We start from the raw sequence: 15,972 nt of genomic DNA on the forward strand, positions 1-15,972 counted from the left end.
GGGTCATTGAATGCAAATTAGTGAAAACAATCTGTTTGATTAGAAGATTAAGACCACTAGAAGACTCTATCATCACTGCAATCACTTCCTTGAGACACAACCAAGTGTGTGACAGTTAGGAACAATCTGCAGGTGAGAATTTGGCCAGGATCAGCAATAATCTCCATGCTCACCAAGACCTTTTGAGTCAAGCCTGAACCCACTGTAGCTGACCAGTGAAAGTGAAAGGAGGCAAAATTCTCCAGGAGACATGCAGGAAAAGTGTTTGCAAGTGACTGCCTGAACCATTCTCTGGATACACAGAGACATCTCACCATGAAAGAGTAATACTTATCTATTCTAAAGATGCAACAAACAGAGCCACTGCTGATTGCAAAAGAGTCTTTAATGGCACAGATGCAAACTGGAATACAGACAATGGCAGAGGCCAGGGCATTGCAAAGCAAATCACAAAGGAAGTGATGCTGGTTCTGTACTCCCATCTTCTGTTGCACTCAGCAACAGAGACAACAAGCAATGCTTCTAGATTCCATAGCCCAGGACTGTGCAATGCCAGCTGAGGGTGTCATAGGTTCCACACATCTGGCATGCCTCTGAGCTTGGACACCCTTTCATATGATCAAGCGTGATGATTCTTGCATTTGTGGGGTGGGTGAAGAGTGCAAGGCAGGGTAGGGAAGTGGAGATGGGCAGTGCAGCAGAGCAGAGAGCTCTCAGGTTCAGTACTCCTGGGACACTGAGGGGAAAGGCAACACAAGCAGGGGCAGTGATCTAGGTCTCACATTTCTTGCTGGGGCTGCATCTTTTCTCTAACATCCACAGCCAGGGCGAAGGGGACGCAGGAAAGAAAGCTTGTCATTGAAGTTGATTGCATTGTAATTTGGAAGGTTTTCACGATTTCGAGCAAGGTATTGCATTCCACTTCCATCGCGGTTTTCACACAGCAGCCAGACACCTCTCTGCACTTTGTGAGACGACATGATGTTGTTGTCATGTCCTGCAGCAAGAATGGTTGCTTCTTTTATTATCCTGCTCTTCCCTTGATAATCAGCGTGTTCATAGAGAGTGATCTGGGGATTGTAGAGGCTTTCATTGATCACCTGCAGAGAACTGATGTTGTCATTCATTTCATCACCAATGGACTTATATTCTCCCTCCTCAAATATCAGAAATTCGCCTTCATAATTGGCATGCCTATAAGCCACCCAAGGCTGGCCAATTACTTTCACTGAGGAGACAATATCATTCCAATCTGCGTCTTTTAGATTGGAAATGTCACTGGTGAATTCTTTAGACAAACCCTGGAAGTTGGCATGCTCATAAACAATGATCTTTCCCATCTCAGCAGGACTTGTGGAGTTTGGATTCCTTGCTGTAGGAGCTGGATGACAGCCTGCATGAAAGGAAGACAGAAAACAAGCAATGCTTATAGGAAGCCTTTACACACCAGACACAAAATGATGGGAAGTTTAGGGGAGAAAAGGAAAAGGAGAAGATTTTTATCAGAGGATAAACATAGCAGCAGCTGGAAAGGAGTGAGGGCATGACATAATAATTTTCATTTGGAGGGAAATCATAAAATGAGGTATGTACACGCAAGTGCCCCGTTCTCATTAGTTGTATGTGCTGGTTTAGGGATATGCCCAAGAGTAACTTGGGTAAAACTCTCGCGTTCACTCCTCACAATTGTGTGTCACTGGCCCTCTCCACCCTCTCCCTTGGTAAGGTTTGTTTCTCCTGCAGCAGCCATCTCCTCATCCCCTGAAAGATGGTTTTGCTCTCTGCACATGCACACAGCAGAGCCTCCTGTCCGTGCTGCACCTCTCATGCCAACACTAAAGCCTCCTTCCCTTCCCTTCCCTTCCCCTGCATTCCCCAGCAGCTGCCCAAGAAACCCATTCCCCTTCTCCTCTACAAAGTGTGCCTCTCACCTTGGTGTCAGCTGCAGGGCTGGGGAGAGCTGAGGGCAAATCCTCCACTGCAGGGCTGCTCTTGTGAAAGATGTCCCGCCTGCCTCCATTTATATCTTGCACAGAGATGTCTTGTGCAACACCCTATTCCAAGGAACTGGGAAGTGGTCGATATCATGGTCAGGGATCAAAACTCATTAACTATCCTATCCTAATTTAGATGTTCCTACAACCAGACATCTCGTTGCTCTTCTTGAAAAGTCCATTGAAGTGTGAGTCACTTGATAAATCTTAGAACTTGATTTCATGTTTGTCCTTCTCTTTCAGAGGCCATCAGTTGGAACACATTAATTGGAACAACCCCAGTTCCATTAGCTGCTCCTTATCAGACTCGTGCTCCAGATCCTTCAGCAGCTCATTTCCCTTCTCTACACTCGCTCCAGCCCCTCAGTGTTTTCTTGCAGTGAGGGGCCCAGAACTGGACACACAATTCAGGGTGTGGCCTCACCAGTGGCGAGTACAGGGAGACAACCTCTGCCCTGATTCTGCCATACACATTATTGCTGACACAGGCCAGGATGCCATTGGCCTTCTTGGCCATCTGGGCACAGGTGGATCTTGCTCAGCTGCTGTCTACCATTGCATGGGGGTTTGGGACAGCAGGGCAGGACTTGGCCCTTGGCTCTTTTGAACTCCATACAATTGGGCTCAGCCCATTGATTCCTCTAGCACATCAACACTCATGCCCAAATTGGTGCTGCCTACACACTGACTGTGATGGGAGATCCAAGAAGGGAGCACCCACATCTTCTCTAGACAACATTTTCCAGTGCCTCACCAGTGAAGAATTTCTTCCTGATGTCTAAGCTAAACCAATGCTCTTTCAGCTTGAAAGGCTATAGTAAAAAGTCTCTCTCTCTCTCTCTCTGCGCTTTTCTTATAAGCTCCCTTTATATTTTGAAATGCCTCAAGAAGGTCTATCAGAAGCATTGTCTTTTATAAGCTGAACAACTCCAAGTATCTCTGCCTTTCTTTGTAGGAGTTTCTCCAGCCTTCTGACCATTTTCATAGCCCACCTCTAGACCTGCTGTAACAGGTCTGTCTCTCTCTTCTTTGGGAAGCCCTGCAGTCTCTCTTTTTTGGGAAGCATGCAGCACTCCAGGTGTAGTCTCACCACAGCAGATTAGAAGGGAAGAATCACTTCCCTCAGCCTGCTGACTACAGTTTGTGCAGCCAAGGATACAGTTGGCTTTCTAGGTGTCAAGTGCATATTGTCAGGTCATGTTCAGTTTTTCATCCACCAGTGTCTCAGCTCCTTCTCCACAGGGCTGCCTTTAGCCCATTCATTCCCCAGCCTACACTACTCCTGGTGATTGCCCTAACACCAGTTGCAGGGCCTTGCACTTGGCCTTGCTGAAATTTTCAGGGTTCACATTGGGTCATTTCTCAGGCTTCTCAATATCCTTCTGAATAGTTCCTTCCTCCAGCAGAACAATGCACCACTCAGCTCGGTGTCATCTGCAAACTTGCTGAGGGCGTGCCTGACCCTGGGACTGTGACATCAAGGAAGATCTTTAATAGCACTGGCATCAGTATGGACCCTTGGGGGTCACCATTAGTTGTTCATGGTTTCCATTGATCCTGATAAGGTTTGTCCTGTACTCACCGTGTGCATGACAGCACAGGCATTAATGTGCCAGCAGCAGAGCACTACTGCTCCAAGGGATGGTACTTCCTCGAGGGAGAAGAGATCTATAAAGATTTCTTATCTTTTATCAGAATTTTCACCCACTCACTTAACCATTGACTTTCTCAGTAAGGGTGATTCAGCAAGGAGGTGTGTTAACAATTAAAAAACTCAAACTACTTCCTGCTTGTTATCTCTTTCTGTATTTGTATTTGTAGGCACATGAATGACAAGGAAGTGATTTGAGACAGCCAGCACAGCTTCAGCAAAGGGAAGTCCAGTCTGAGTAGCCTATGGACCTTCTATAATGAAGTTACTCCTTCAGTGGAAAAGGGAAGGGCTAGAGATGTCATCCATCTGGATTTCTGCAAGGCCTTTGACATGGTCCCCCCCTCCAACATCCTTCTCTCTAAATTGGAAACATATAAGTTTTATGGGGAGACTTTTTGGTGGATTGGGCTTTGAGAGCATATAAATGACAAAACCAAGTTTGCTCCAAAGAGGGGAATTCCTTATAGGAACAACCAGCTGCACACATTTCACTGTGTCACAGTTATTTTCTTGATGATCTCTATGGATCTCTGAAGGAAAGTGTCTCATTACTGCTTTTGTCAGCAGCATGCTTTGCATTTTTTGAGGTTTGATTTACAAGGATGGAGAATCTCATTTAAGCTTTGCCACAGTATTGCTCCAATTAACACAGAGGCAAAAAGGCATTGCCAAGAAAACATGGCAGCATAAGGGGGAGGAATATTCTGACAAAGAAAACCAAGAAGAAATTAAAGTCAGCATCAGCAACTGAATTGAAAGTGGGGCAGCTGTGTTGTTGGGTAAAGAGAAGATGTGTTTGAAAATGCATATGGGAAAAAAACCCATTGCTTCAGCCCTGATTTCCACAATGGCTTTTCAGTGTTGGATGCATTAAAAGATGCTGTAAATTCATGCTGTGGGAATTCCAGTACCAGATGAAATGAGCAGGGCAGAAAGCCACCATGAAAACTTGCAGGCTTGCAAACAGCAAGTTTGAGAATTCTGTACTTGAAAAACAGCTTGAATTTCCCCAAGTGATTGTTAAGTCATCCAGCCAAAAAAACACAGATTGAAGCATGTGCATCAGAATATTCTGTCTCCTTGTTTCCCTCCACTCCTCTGAGGGTGGGCTGCTTGGGCGATGGAGCTGCCACTACAGGTGAAGAGTCACTGTGGCTCATTTGCAAAGCTGATCTGAAGGAGCTGCACCAGAGCTCTGAAGCATGGAAACAAAGGCATCATTAAGAAATAAGGTAAGTGGTTAATGTATAACATCACCTTTTTCTGGGAATACAAGATCTGACTTGAAGCCCAAGTTTTATATTCCGTGTTTACCCAAACACACCTGAACCTGTTCTTCCCATGTTTTTGATCAAGCCAAGGAAAGTTGAGTCTGTGTGTGTATCACCTCTCTGTTACAGCCATAGTGTCTGAACTTTCTCCTCTAGACATCTCCTTTTGGCATATCACTAGTTACAAACCTTCCTTACACAGCAGTCTCTTCAAATGTCCATTTGCACTGTGGATTAATAATCCCTCTGTGAAGGTGACTTTTTTTTTACTGACTGTTGATTTTGCAAGCAGTCATTTTACTCTTTTTAGTACCCTGTGTAGTTCAGCAGGGTTTGGGACCTCCAGGTACTGTTTATCCCTGGGTTGGCAGGCAGACTGAGGTGATGATGCTCTAGTCTTTCCTGAGCAAGAGTGTTGCACAGTGTACTTTTATAGGGATAAATATCATGTGAGAACTACAGTAGAGAATGTCATGGTTGGTGGTGAATCCTTCTGAGAGGCCTCTTAATGTCTGCCATGAGGGCGAGGGGTGAGGATGACCAGAGAATGTGATTCCAAGAGTACTGCTATTTGAGCAATGTAGAAATTGTCAGCTGGTCTGCAGTCCACTGCACCCCAAGAGCAACTAGACCACCTTCTCAAAACCCCCAAAGTGAAGAAAATCCCCTCCAGTGATCAGGAGAGACAGAGCCAGACAGGTATGTCAACTGATTAAAATCAGGTTATAGTTATATTTTCTTTTCCCAAGGGAAACAGAGGGAAAACTCAGAGATATCTGCTTCAGAGACCTCCTGGCTGTAAGGAACTTCTCAGTTACATATGCCAAGAAAATAAGAGAATACCTTCTTTCCTCTCTTAAGAAATGGTGGTTTTCTCAAAGCAAATATCATTAAGTGTATTTCCTAGGAAAGATAATTAGAGACATCTGAAATAACCTGTCTCCTATTAACAGTGCCTATGTAACATCATTATCATGCTGAGATATTGAAAGGGATCTCCTAGACATGACCAAGGCACTCCAATAAGACTTCCAAAAGTCTTGGCCCACCTGAGCCAAGCAGAGGAGCACAAGTGGCTGATACATCAGCACAGCCTGCAGATTGCAGCCATCAGCAAGGGGAGACCAACCAATGTCACATACCTCCACTTCTTAAGACCTTTGGCATGGTCCCACAAGGCATCCTTACCTCCAAACTGGAGATACATGGGTTTGCAGGGTGAACTCTTTGGGAAATAGCCACACAGCCAGAGAGTTGTGGTCAATAGCTCTATGTCCAGGGGGAAGCCAGTGATAACTGGTGTCCATCAGGGCTCTGTCCTGGGACCAGTGCTTTTTAATATCTTTATCAATATTTTAATTTTAATATCTTTATCAATATGCTGACACTCTCAGCAAGTTTGCAGATGACACAAAGCTGAGGGGTGCAGTTGGCACAACAAAAGGATGGGATTCCAACCAGAGAGACCTGGACAAACTTGAGTAGTGGTTCCATAGTTACCTCATGAAGTTCAACAAGTCCAAGTGCAAGGTGCTGCACCTGGGTCAGGGCAACCCCAGACATGAGCACAGACTGGGAGATGGTTGTGGGATGGGAGAACCTCTCCTACAAAGACAGGCTGAAAAATCTGGGGTTGTTCATCCTGGAGAAGAGAAGGCTCCAGGGAGACCTCATTGAGGCCTTCCAGTTCTAGAAGGGGACTTACAAGAAAAAACAGGAGCAACTTTTTAAGTGGGCAGATAGTGAGAGGACGAGGATGGAATTGTTTTGAATTAAAATAAGAGAGATTTAGATCAGATGTTAGGAAGAAGTTCTTTATTCTGAGGGTGATGAGGCACTGAAACAAGTTGTCCAGCGAGGTTGTGGATGCCCCATGCCTGTCAGTGTTCACGGCCAGACTTGATGGGACTCTGAGCAACATGATGTAGTGGAAGGTGTCACTGCCCATGGCAGGAGGGTTGGAATGGGGTGATCTTTTAGGTGCCTCCCAACCCCAGACTTAATAGGATTCTATGATTCTATGATCAATCCTTGAGATACAATCAATCATGTGATTGATAAATACAGGTTACAGGTGAGAGTTGGGCCAGCATCACAGCAACAATCAAAACACTCACCAAGATCTTTAGTCTGGTTGCAATTGGTTACTGACCAATGAAACTGGAAGGAGATAAAATTCTACAAGAGACATCCAGGGAAAATGTTTGCAAGTGACTGCGTGAACTGTTCTCTGGATTACACAGAGACATCCCTCCATGAAAGGGCAATATTTATCTATTCTAAAAATGCATAAAACAAACTGCTGATTGCAGAAGATTCTTTATTGGCACCAACACAAAATGGATTACAGGCAATGGCAGAGGCCATTCATGGGGCAGGAGAACAGTACAAGGTGGGATAGAGATGCACAGATCTGCAGTGCAGCTCTCACATTTGGTGGTCCTGTGACACTGGGGAAAAGTGACACAAGCAGAGGCAGAGAAGAAGGTCTCACAATTCTTGCTGGGGCTGCATCTTTTCTCAGCGTTGCAGGATTTGCATTTTAACAGCCACAGCCTGGGCGAAGGGGACGCAGGAAGGAAAGCTTGTCATTGAACTTGATTGCCTTGTAATTTGGAAGGTGTTCATGTTCTCTTGCAATGTACTGAAATCCACTTCCATCGCTGTTTTCACACAGCAGCCAGGCACCTTTCTGGACTTTGTGTGAAGATATGGTGTTATTGTCATGTCCCCTAGCCAGGTTGGTTTCTTCTCTTATTATTCTGCTCTTCCCTTGATAATCAGCATGTTCATAGAGAGTGATCTGGGGATGGTGCAGATTTTCAGTGATCACCTGCAGAGAGCTGATCCTATCATTCATCTTTTTACCAACAAAGTCATGATCTCCCTCCTCAAATACCAGTAACTGTCCTTTATAATCTGCATGCTGATAAGCCACCCAAGGCTGGCCAATTACTCTCACTGAGGAGATACAATCATTCCAATCTACATCTTTTAGATTGGCAATATTGGTGTGGAACTCCTTGGACATGCCCTCAAAGTTGGCATGCTCATAAATGATGATTTTTCCCATCTCAGTAGAACTTCTGGAATTTGGATTTTCTGCTGTAGGAGTTAGATGACAGCCTGCAGAAAATGAAAACAGAAAACAATGATTGTAAGAGGCCTTTACACACCAGACACAAAATGCTGGAGATCAGAGGGGACAAAAGGTAAAAATGTAAAACATTTTTAGCAGAGGATAAACATAGCAGCAGCTGTGAAGGAGTGAGGACATGACATAGAAATTTGAATTTGCAGGAAAAATGTAAAATGAGATATGTACACCACAACCATCTAGTTTTATTTAGTTGCATATATTGAGCTTATGTATACATGTGAGGGACACCTCAGCATTTTGTTTAACATCTTATTGGTATAACCTAAATAGAAATGAAATAAAATATACAAGAAGTGATAAATCTTTCAGTTGATAATTGACGCTGCAATTGAGAATTATTTCAGAAAGTGGCATTCATTGTTTGGACTAGGTTTCATGATCCACATAGAATGCAATACAAAAGTAGTGAGACATACAATTAATTTCTAAAAGAAAGTGCATTTTAAACTTAAAATGGGGGGGGCTATTTTTAAGGGCAGAAATGAACTTTAATTTCACTTAAATAACTTATTTCTCTGTTTATATGAAATTTTACTGAAATCAAGAGATTCCTGCTCTTTGACATACTCTGAGAAACAATCAAGTTCTAAGCATAAGCTCTTTAAATCAGACTAAATTTCAGCTTGTAAATGTCTTTTTCTAACACTATTACCAATACACATATCTAATTCCACACAGTCATCTGTGTTCAGATAAAAAGCCACAGTGTTTATTAGTAACAGCTGCAGGAAAAGCAATGCACAGTCAGTTGTGATAACAGCTCCCTCTTTAAATCATGTAACAGTTACTGAAGCAAAGATTTAGATTTCAGGACGAATATATATGGGACCAAAAAAGCCATTCCTCTAGCTGATTCTGAGAAGGGAGGGGAGAAGACAGATATGCCCTGTAAGATTAAAAGCCATATTAATATTGCAAGATATGTGCATTATAAAAAATCTGAATCACTTAAACCTTACTTAAAAAAATGAAAAGAAAATAAAAGAAAAACAAAAAAAAACATTACGTTATTAAAAATGTATTTTTTCACAGTTATAAAAGCATCTATAAAAGCTGAGGGAATCTGAACTTGGACTCACTGACTGATTAAGCACTACTATAAAGACTTTTTACTTGTAGAAAAAGTATTAATAGAGACCCATTTAATTTTGCTGGTACAATGTAAAGATCCCATGACCAAGATAAATTTGTAAAATATTTTCACTTTTGCCTCTCAGAATTATGTCTCTCCACCCTCTCCCTTGGTAAGGTTTGTTTCTGCTGCAGCAGCCATTTCCTCATCCCCTGAAAGATGAGTTCAGTCTCTGCACATGCACACAGCAGAGCCTCCTGTCCATGCTGCACCTCCCATGCCAACACTAAAGCCTCCTTCCCTTCCTTTCCTTTCCTTTCCCTTCCCTTCCCTTCCCTTCCCTTCCCTTCCCTTCCCTTCCCTTCCCTTCCCTTCCCTTCCCTTCCCTTCCCTTCCCTTCCCTTCCCTTCCCTTCCCTTCCCTTCCCTTCCCTTCCCTTCCCTTCCCTTCCCTTCCCTTCCCTTCCCTTCCCTTCCCTTCCCTTCCCTTCCCTTCCCTTCCCCTGCATTCCCCTGCATTCCCCAGCAGCTGCCCAAGAAACCCATTTCCCTTCTCCTGTACAAAGTGTGCCTCTCACCTTGGCGTCAGCTGCAGGGCTGGGGAGAGCTGAGGGCAAATCCTCCACTGCAGGGCTGCTCTTTGTGAAGGGCATCTCACCTGCCTTCATTTATAGCTTGCTCAGAAGTCTTGTGAAACACCCCAGTCAACAGAACTGAGAGATGGCCAATAAGTGAACAAAAATCATTAACTATATTCTTTTCATTTTGATCTTTCTACAGCCAGCTGTATTATTACTCTGGGTCAAAAGTCTGTTGAAGCATAAGCCCTTGATAAAACCTTAGAACTTTGGTTTTTGTTTGTCCTTCTCCTCCAGAAGCCAGATGAATCACAGTAATAAAAACTTATCAAAGTACTTTGTGACACACAGGCTGTAGAATTTTTCTACCTGTTGCAGTTTACCTGTGAAGCAACTGTAATAAACAATTTTAATTTTCCAAAGGGCTTTGTTGGGAGATGTCCATTTGACAGAGGTGGCATTTAAGTAGGGTTTTATTAAATTCTCTTCCTCATTCTCACCTGTGTGGCCATTTGAGCAGCAGCAGGGATGCAGAACTGCTAAAGCAGGGCCAGGAAGCTCTTGTTAGAGCTGCAGTGGCAATATTTTTTTTTCTTTTTTTTCCTCATTGCAGGTTCAATCTGTAATATGTTTTCAGACAGGTTCATTGGCTAGCATGCCAGAAGGCTGTTCTGCAGCAGGAGGAAACAATAGGATCTTTGTTAGTTCACTTGAGGCACCCCTGCTCTGTCAGGTAGGAGGTAACTGGAGAAGATGGGGAGCTGGGAAGGGAGATAGTTCATCCCTGCAAAACAAGCAGCCTGTACACCAGGTCCAGCCAAATCCTCTTGCTGTATCTCTTTCACTGGTGCTTGGCTGAACCAATCTGTGTGCCAGATCACAAAACTAAGCCATCATAAAAATAATTGAGGTTTTGGGTTTTTTTTTTCAAGTGGCCCACTGTTTTGCTGCTCTGCAGAGGCTGGAAGCACAGCAATTGAAAGTTGCATTTTTGGGGTTTTGAAGAGAAACAGGCCCTCACTTTACAGCAACAGCTAGATGTGAAGTCCGTTCTCTGTACAGGCAAATCACAACTTCAGGGCATGTTTTTGTGTGTTGCAGTGACCTCAGCCTACAGCTCAGGGCTGCTGGAAAGAGAAAAGCTCCGTTCCCCTCCTGAACCTCCCCCTTGTGTCTGCTGTCTGGTAAGAGAAGGGAGGAAAAATGAGCACACCAATGTGAGGGATGCTTGAAAGAGGGACTAAAACAGCCCAGAATAGGATGGATTTATGCTGCCATTGAACAACATTCATTCTCAGCTTGTTAGTATGTTATACACATGAAATTATTGTATTTCTGAGAAAAAGTTACATGTAATGACATAATTAATCATGAACAAAATATCCCATCTTTTTCAGCACCTGCAGACTCAGAAAAGCCCTTTGGCCAAGTGCAAGAGCCATGAAGACGTCACAAAGACTGAGTCTATCTCCATAATGTTACACAGTGATGCAGCCACCAGTGAACTCCTAACTCCTCCACATACTCCTGCAGAGCACCAAAGCTGGCAGTGGGGCTTTTCATGGCTTTGAAGAAAATCAGAAGGCAACATACGATGGGATGTGCTGCTACAAAACCACGGTAAAGGATCTGTGTACAAATACTCCCAGGTTCACTGAAAGAAATTAGTTCCTAGTTCTAATTGTCATCTGTCTAACTGTCATCTGTCCTAGAGTTACTGGATTGAAAACTAAATCGATTTTAATGTCAATAGCCTCACCTATATGGTGTTTTATGCACAAGGAAATAAGTCACTGAACAAAGAAAAACACCACAGGGTGGGGTTAGGGGGTAGATATTGGAAATATTTATGGAGTTTTCTTTGTGGGTTGGATTTGTTTGCTTTTTCACCTCATGGATCACAGAATGGTTTGGGTTGGAAGGGACCTTAAAGATCATCCAGTTCAACCCCCCCAGCATGGGCAGGGACACCTTCCACTAGACAAGGTGCTCAAAGTCCCATCCAACCTGGCCTTGAACTCTTCCAGGGACAGGGAATTCCCAACTTCTCTGGGCAATCTGTTCCTGTGCCTCACCACCCTCACAGTAAAGAATTCTTCCTAATATCTAATCTAAATCTACCCTCTTTCAGCTTGAAGTTGTTCCCCCTTATCCTCCCACTGTGTGTCCTTGTCAAAAAATCCCTCTCCAGCTCTCTTTCAGCCTGTTCAGGCACTAGAAGGCCCCAATAAGGGTCACCCCAAAGCCCCCTCCTGGCTGAACAACCACAACTCTCTCAGCCTTTCCTCACAGGAGAGGTGCTCCAGCCCTCTGATCATCTTCATGTCTCTCCTCTCGACTCATTCCAACAAGTCCATGTCCCGGAGACTTGTGCTGAGATCCCCAGAGCTGGACACAATACTCCCAGTGGACTAAATTTATGGGAAATAAAGTTTCCCAAACTTTGTCTTATCCCACTTCTTAAGAAACAGCTTCTTTATCTGAAAAAGAAAGTGTGTGATGAAAGTGAAAAATATGAAAAGGAGGATAAATGCCTCTTCCTCTATTGCCCTCAGCAGACAAAAAGCAACAGAAGGAGCAAGATGAATGATGAACATGATTCATCATTCTGATTCTTTGAAAATGGGCATTTATGCATAAAAACACTTCTTCAACAAGTGAAGAACAAAGACTAAAATATTTTTCTATTTTTCATAAAATGAGTTTTCTGGGGTTTTTATGTTTTTCTTTCTTTGTTTATAGACTGTTTTACAACTAGATTGCAGGGTGATAAAACAATTTCACTTAAAGCTGCTGATGTCATATATGCACCCATTTCACAGTGCTGGAAAAGGTAATATGGTAGAAAAATTAACAACAAACTCCTTCCCCAGGACCTCTTGGGTTCCCATCCTGCTCTACCACAGTGGATACCTTAGATTGTATCTCAGTAATTACTCATCTGTTTTTATTTGTTACTTTAAAACAAGAGAATTAAAAAAACAACAAAATCACACATGAACTACACCTCCCCAGCTTCTGTTTACTATTTTTGTCTGGTAGTTTGGACTCAAGGCAGCAGAGTGCTGGTTCCTTTGTTTTGGAGGGGTTTTTGTGGTTGGAGAGGGTGGAGGTTTGGGTTTTACTCACTTAGCAGTTGTTAGGGCTAGTAATGTAATTCTTCATCACAAAGATAAAATTTCTTTCCTACTTTTAGCTCTCAAACTTCTGTTTCTCAAGGAAAACAGCCCTCAAAAATGCAATATAGGAACATGCAACTGGACCATAGAACCTGAAGCTGTGAACAGCCTGCACACTAATAAATGCATTCACTACCAAACCCTTCAGGGGGAGAAAAAAAGGCCTCTTTTTTTGCCTAGCATGTACCTCACACAAACTCCCCTTTTCTTCTTTTGTCTGTTTGCTGCACTTCCCAATTACTACTGTTCTGTAAAGCAAACTGAACACCACTTTTTCAGCAAAGAGATAATAGCACCCTATTGGATGAGTACTGAATATTCAGACACAGCACTGAGAGTGAGCTCCACAGAAATTGTGCTGGAAAGAGAGGCACAGCACATACAGACTGACAAAAGCCTTATAAATCCCACTTGACAACACACAGACGTCAGAAAGCAAAGTGATGATCTTTTCAAACCATTATTTCGTTTTCCAAGTCTCTTCTTCCCAGATAAAGGAAAAGGCAACAGGTTATCTGTGAATAACTGTTAGTTCAAAATGACAGAAACCCAGCTGGGTTGTTTTCTGGTTTTTTTAATAAATGTACAAATGGGTTTCCACAAAATAATTGCTAAGCTAGACTCCATAGAGACCCATGCTCAGTACTGGGGAGAAGCCGGGGGAAGCAATCACAGACCCTCAAAAGGTCCTAGCTTCACTGCACCACTATTTGAGTCTCCAGCTGCACCAGCATTTCATTCCTTTCGTGTTTAATTAGCAAGTTGTGCTCCTACACCCTTTCATGTCCCGGTCCAAGCACAAGTGACAGACGCAGACCTGCTCTCGACTCAATCAACACTAGGTGTCACTTCTGCTTCAGAAATGCACCAGAGCAATAGAAACATTAAAAAAACATCCAGCCCACCCCGCAGCAGATTTTTCAGGGGATCTTCGTACCTATAAGTCTTTCTAAAGTCGTGGACAGCTACGGAGTTTTAAAATTTTACGTCTCAAACTAGGCATGTAAAAAACATCAGAAAATACTAGACAATGCTTTGCCATACTCAGCATGGCAGTGACAGAAAAGTTTCTCTTTTCTCTTGTGAGTGCAAAGGAACACTTTCTTACATGAACAAGGGACCACCACCTGGAGAAGCTGCCAGAGTCTGCTCTGGCAAAGAGACCTGTCTGGCGAGCCTGTCTCTGATGCCACTTTGCTGCTGCAGGTAAGAGAGCTGCTGTGCTACTTTCAGTCCTTCCTTGCCTGCCAAAAGACTTCTGAGCATCAGGGGCCGACTCAGAGGAGAGAAAGTGGAAAGGAAATGTTTGTGGTCAGGGCTCTGAGGCAGGCTAGGGCATGAAGGAAATACTGGCAAGAATACAGTAAAAATAGAAAAGATACAGAAGTGTGAGGCGCAGAGGTAAGGAAAAGGGTGCCCCCTGGGGACATGTGGAGTAAAAAAATGGTAGTAGGACCATTTCATTTAATGTCTTACAGGACCTGAAGTAGGAGATCACAAAGGAAGAGACAGCAAGCTTAAAAATCAGAAGAAAGTAATTTAGGTATTTAAACACAGTTCTTGGGCGCATCCACAAGACATTGTAAAGGCACCATGTGGTTTAAAAATCAGCAAGTCACAGGCAGAGAATAAATTCACCAAAGGCTCTTAAACATACTGATGCAACTTCTGGGTCAGGCAATATTTCAAACAGCAGATTTGTAGAGAATATGAGTAGCTACTATCTGCTTGCCCTTATGCTTGTTCCATGAAGACCCACTTCAGGTCACCACCCCTAGAGCATTCCTCTGGAGCAGGACTCCTCTGAGCACCTTCAAGCCTGGAAAGGCTTCAGCACACACAGGCACAAGTAGGAGCCTGGAACCCAAAACATCAGCTCAGAGGGCTGCAACTTGAGAAAACTCAGAATCATAATGAGGCTTAGCAGCTCAATAGAGGAAACTGCAGTGGTGAAGCAGAATAAACAATGACAGCACAACCACCTCCCTGGCAAGGATGGAAGCTAATGAGGAGCACTGTGGCCAGAGGTATATAGAGCTCAAAGCATATTTTCATTTTCTAGCTGGCTGTTAAAGCCTTCACAAAGAGATTCTATGACTTCTTGTGGTCTTGAGCAGCAAATAAATAAAACACTGACAAAGAAGTATAGCAGAAACATATCAAGAAGTGTGGATGGAAAACCATATGCTGAACTATTTTCTTTACCACTCACTCATGGCTCTGTGAAGGATTAGATGGTGTTCTGTAATGCCCCAAGAATTTGGTACAGGACATGCTGGGATCTCTTACAAATCTTCAGTGGTGATAGGCCCTGCCACTGCTCTGTGCATTGGGAAAAGTACAAAAATTGGAGAGCACAATCATTTATAAGGCCCTCAGCTGCCTGATCTACCATTAGGGTTAGGCCTGCTGTGAGCAGGAGGTCGGCTTAGGGACATCCAAACATCCCTCACTGCCTTACCCTCCTGTGAATCTAAAATGCTTGGTACCTGCTACCCAGCCCTGCTGTACAACTGGGATTTGTAACAGTGGATGAGGCTGGAAATGCAAACTAGGATCATGATACATACAGAGCACCAGCACAAGCTGGGTTTGGACACCAGAGACAGGGTTGCAGAGGGTAGACAAAAACTGTGAACTGGAACCAGAATGCTGATCCAATCAAGTCAGCTGGTGTTCACTGCATCAACACTGCATTTCCAAAGGCAGCTCTTAACAGGACACAGTCAGACAAGATCTGGACAGAAGCAGTTCAATCTTTACTCAGCCCTGGGAGCCTAAACAGGGAGCAGTGCTTAGGTGAAAATTCAGCCTCAGCAAAGGTAGCACCGAGGCTGTGAGATGATTTAACAGGGCTGGGGGGAAGAAAGTGAGAACAATTTACAGGGAAAGTGAACAAAGAGTAACAGCCCACTCTGCCTGCAGGGACAGCGGGAAATGTGTGATAGGGAAGGACACCAAGCACAAAGTCAAGAGGTTAGGACAAATGGCAAGGGACATTGAGGCAACTAGAAAAACCAGGAGAGGAGAAGCATTAATGAAAGCAGAGGATGACAAAAAGGGAA

General features: G+C 43.7%; 2 long non-coding RNA genes across 3 annotated transcripts; one reads left to right on the forward strand and one right to left on the reverse strand.

The window, feature by feature from the left end:
- Positions 1–1,390: 1,390 nt before the first annotated feature.
- Positions 1,391–13,503, forward strand: LOC146445149 (uncharacterized). 2 transcript variants are annotated; one of them, XR_014853796.1, is made up of 6 exons: positions 1,391–1,585; positions 3,816–4,880; positions 10,366–10,461; positions 10,830–11,029; positions 11,126–11,348; positions 12,925–13,503. It is a non-coding gene; the product is annotated as an uncharacterized LOC146445149 (long non-coding RNA). The 2 variants fall into 2 exon arrangements; XR_014853802.1 differs by lacking the exons at positions 1,391–1,585; positions 3,816–4,880; positions 12,925–13,503 and adding an exon at positions 8,006–8,131 and having other exon boundaries at positions 11,126–12,734.
- On the reverse strand, positions 7,223–10,042 carry LOC146445150 (uncharacterized). Its single transcript, XR_014853787.1, has 2 exons — positions 9,729–10,042; positions 7,223–8,045 (listed from the first exon to the last, which is right to left on the reverse strand). It is a non-coding gene; the product is annotated as an uncharacterized LOC146445150 (long non-coding RNA).
- Positions 13,504–15,972: the final 2,469 nt, after the last annotated feature.

Source organism: Lichenostomus cassidix, chromosome 1 (assembly GCF_008360975.1).
Source record: "Lichenostomus cassidix isolate B80296 chromosome 1, HeHo_3.0, whole genome shotgun sequence".
NCBI classification, from domain to species: domain Eukaryota; kingdom Metazoa; phylum Chordata; class Aves; order Passeriformes; family Meliphagidae; genus Lichenostomus; species Lichenostomus cassidix.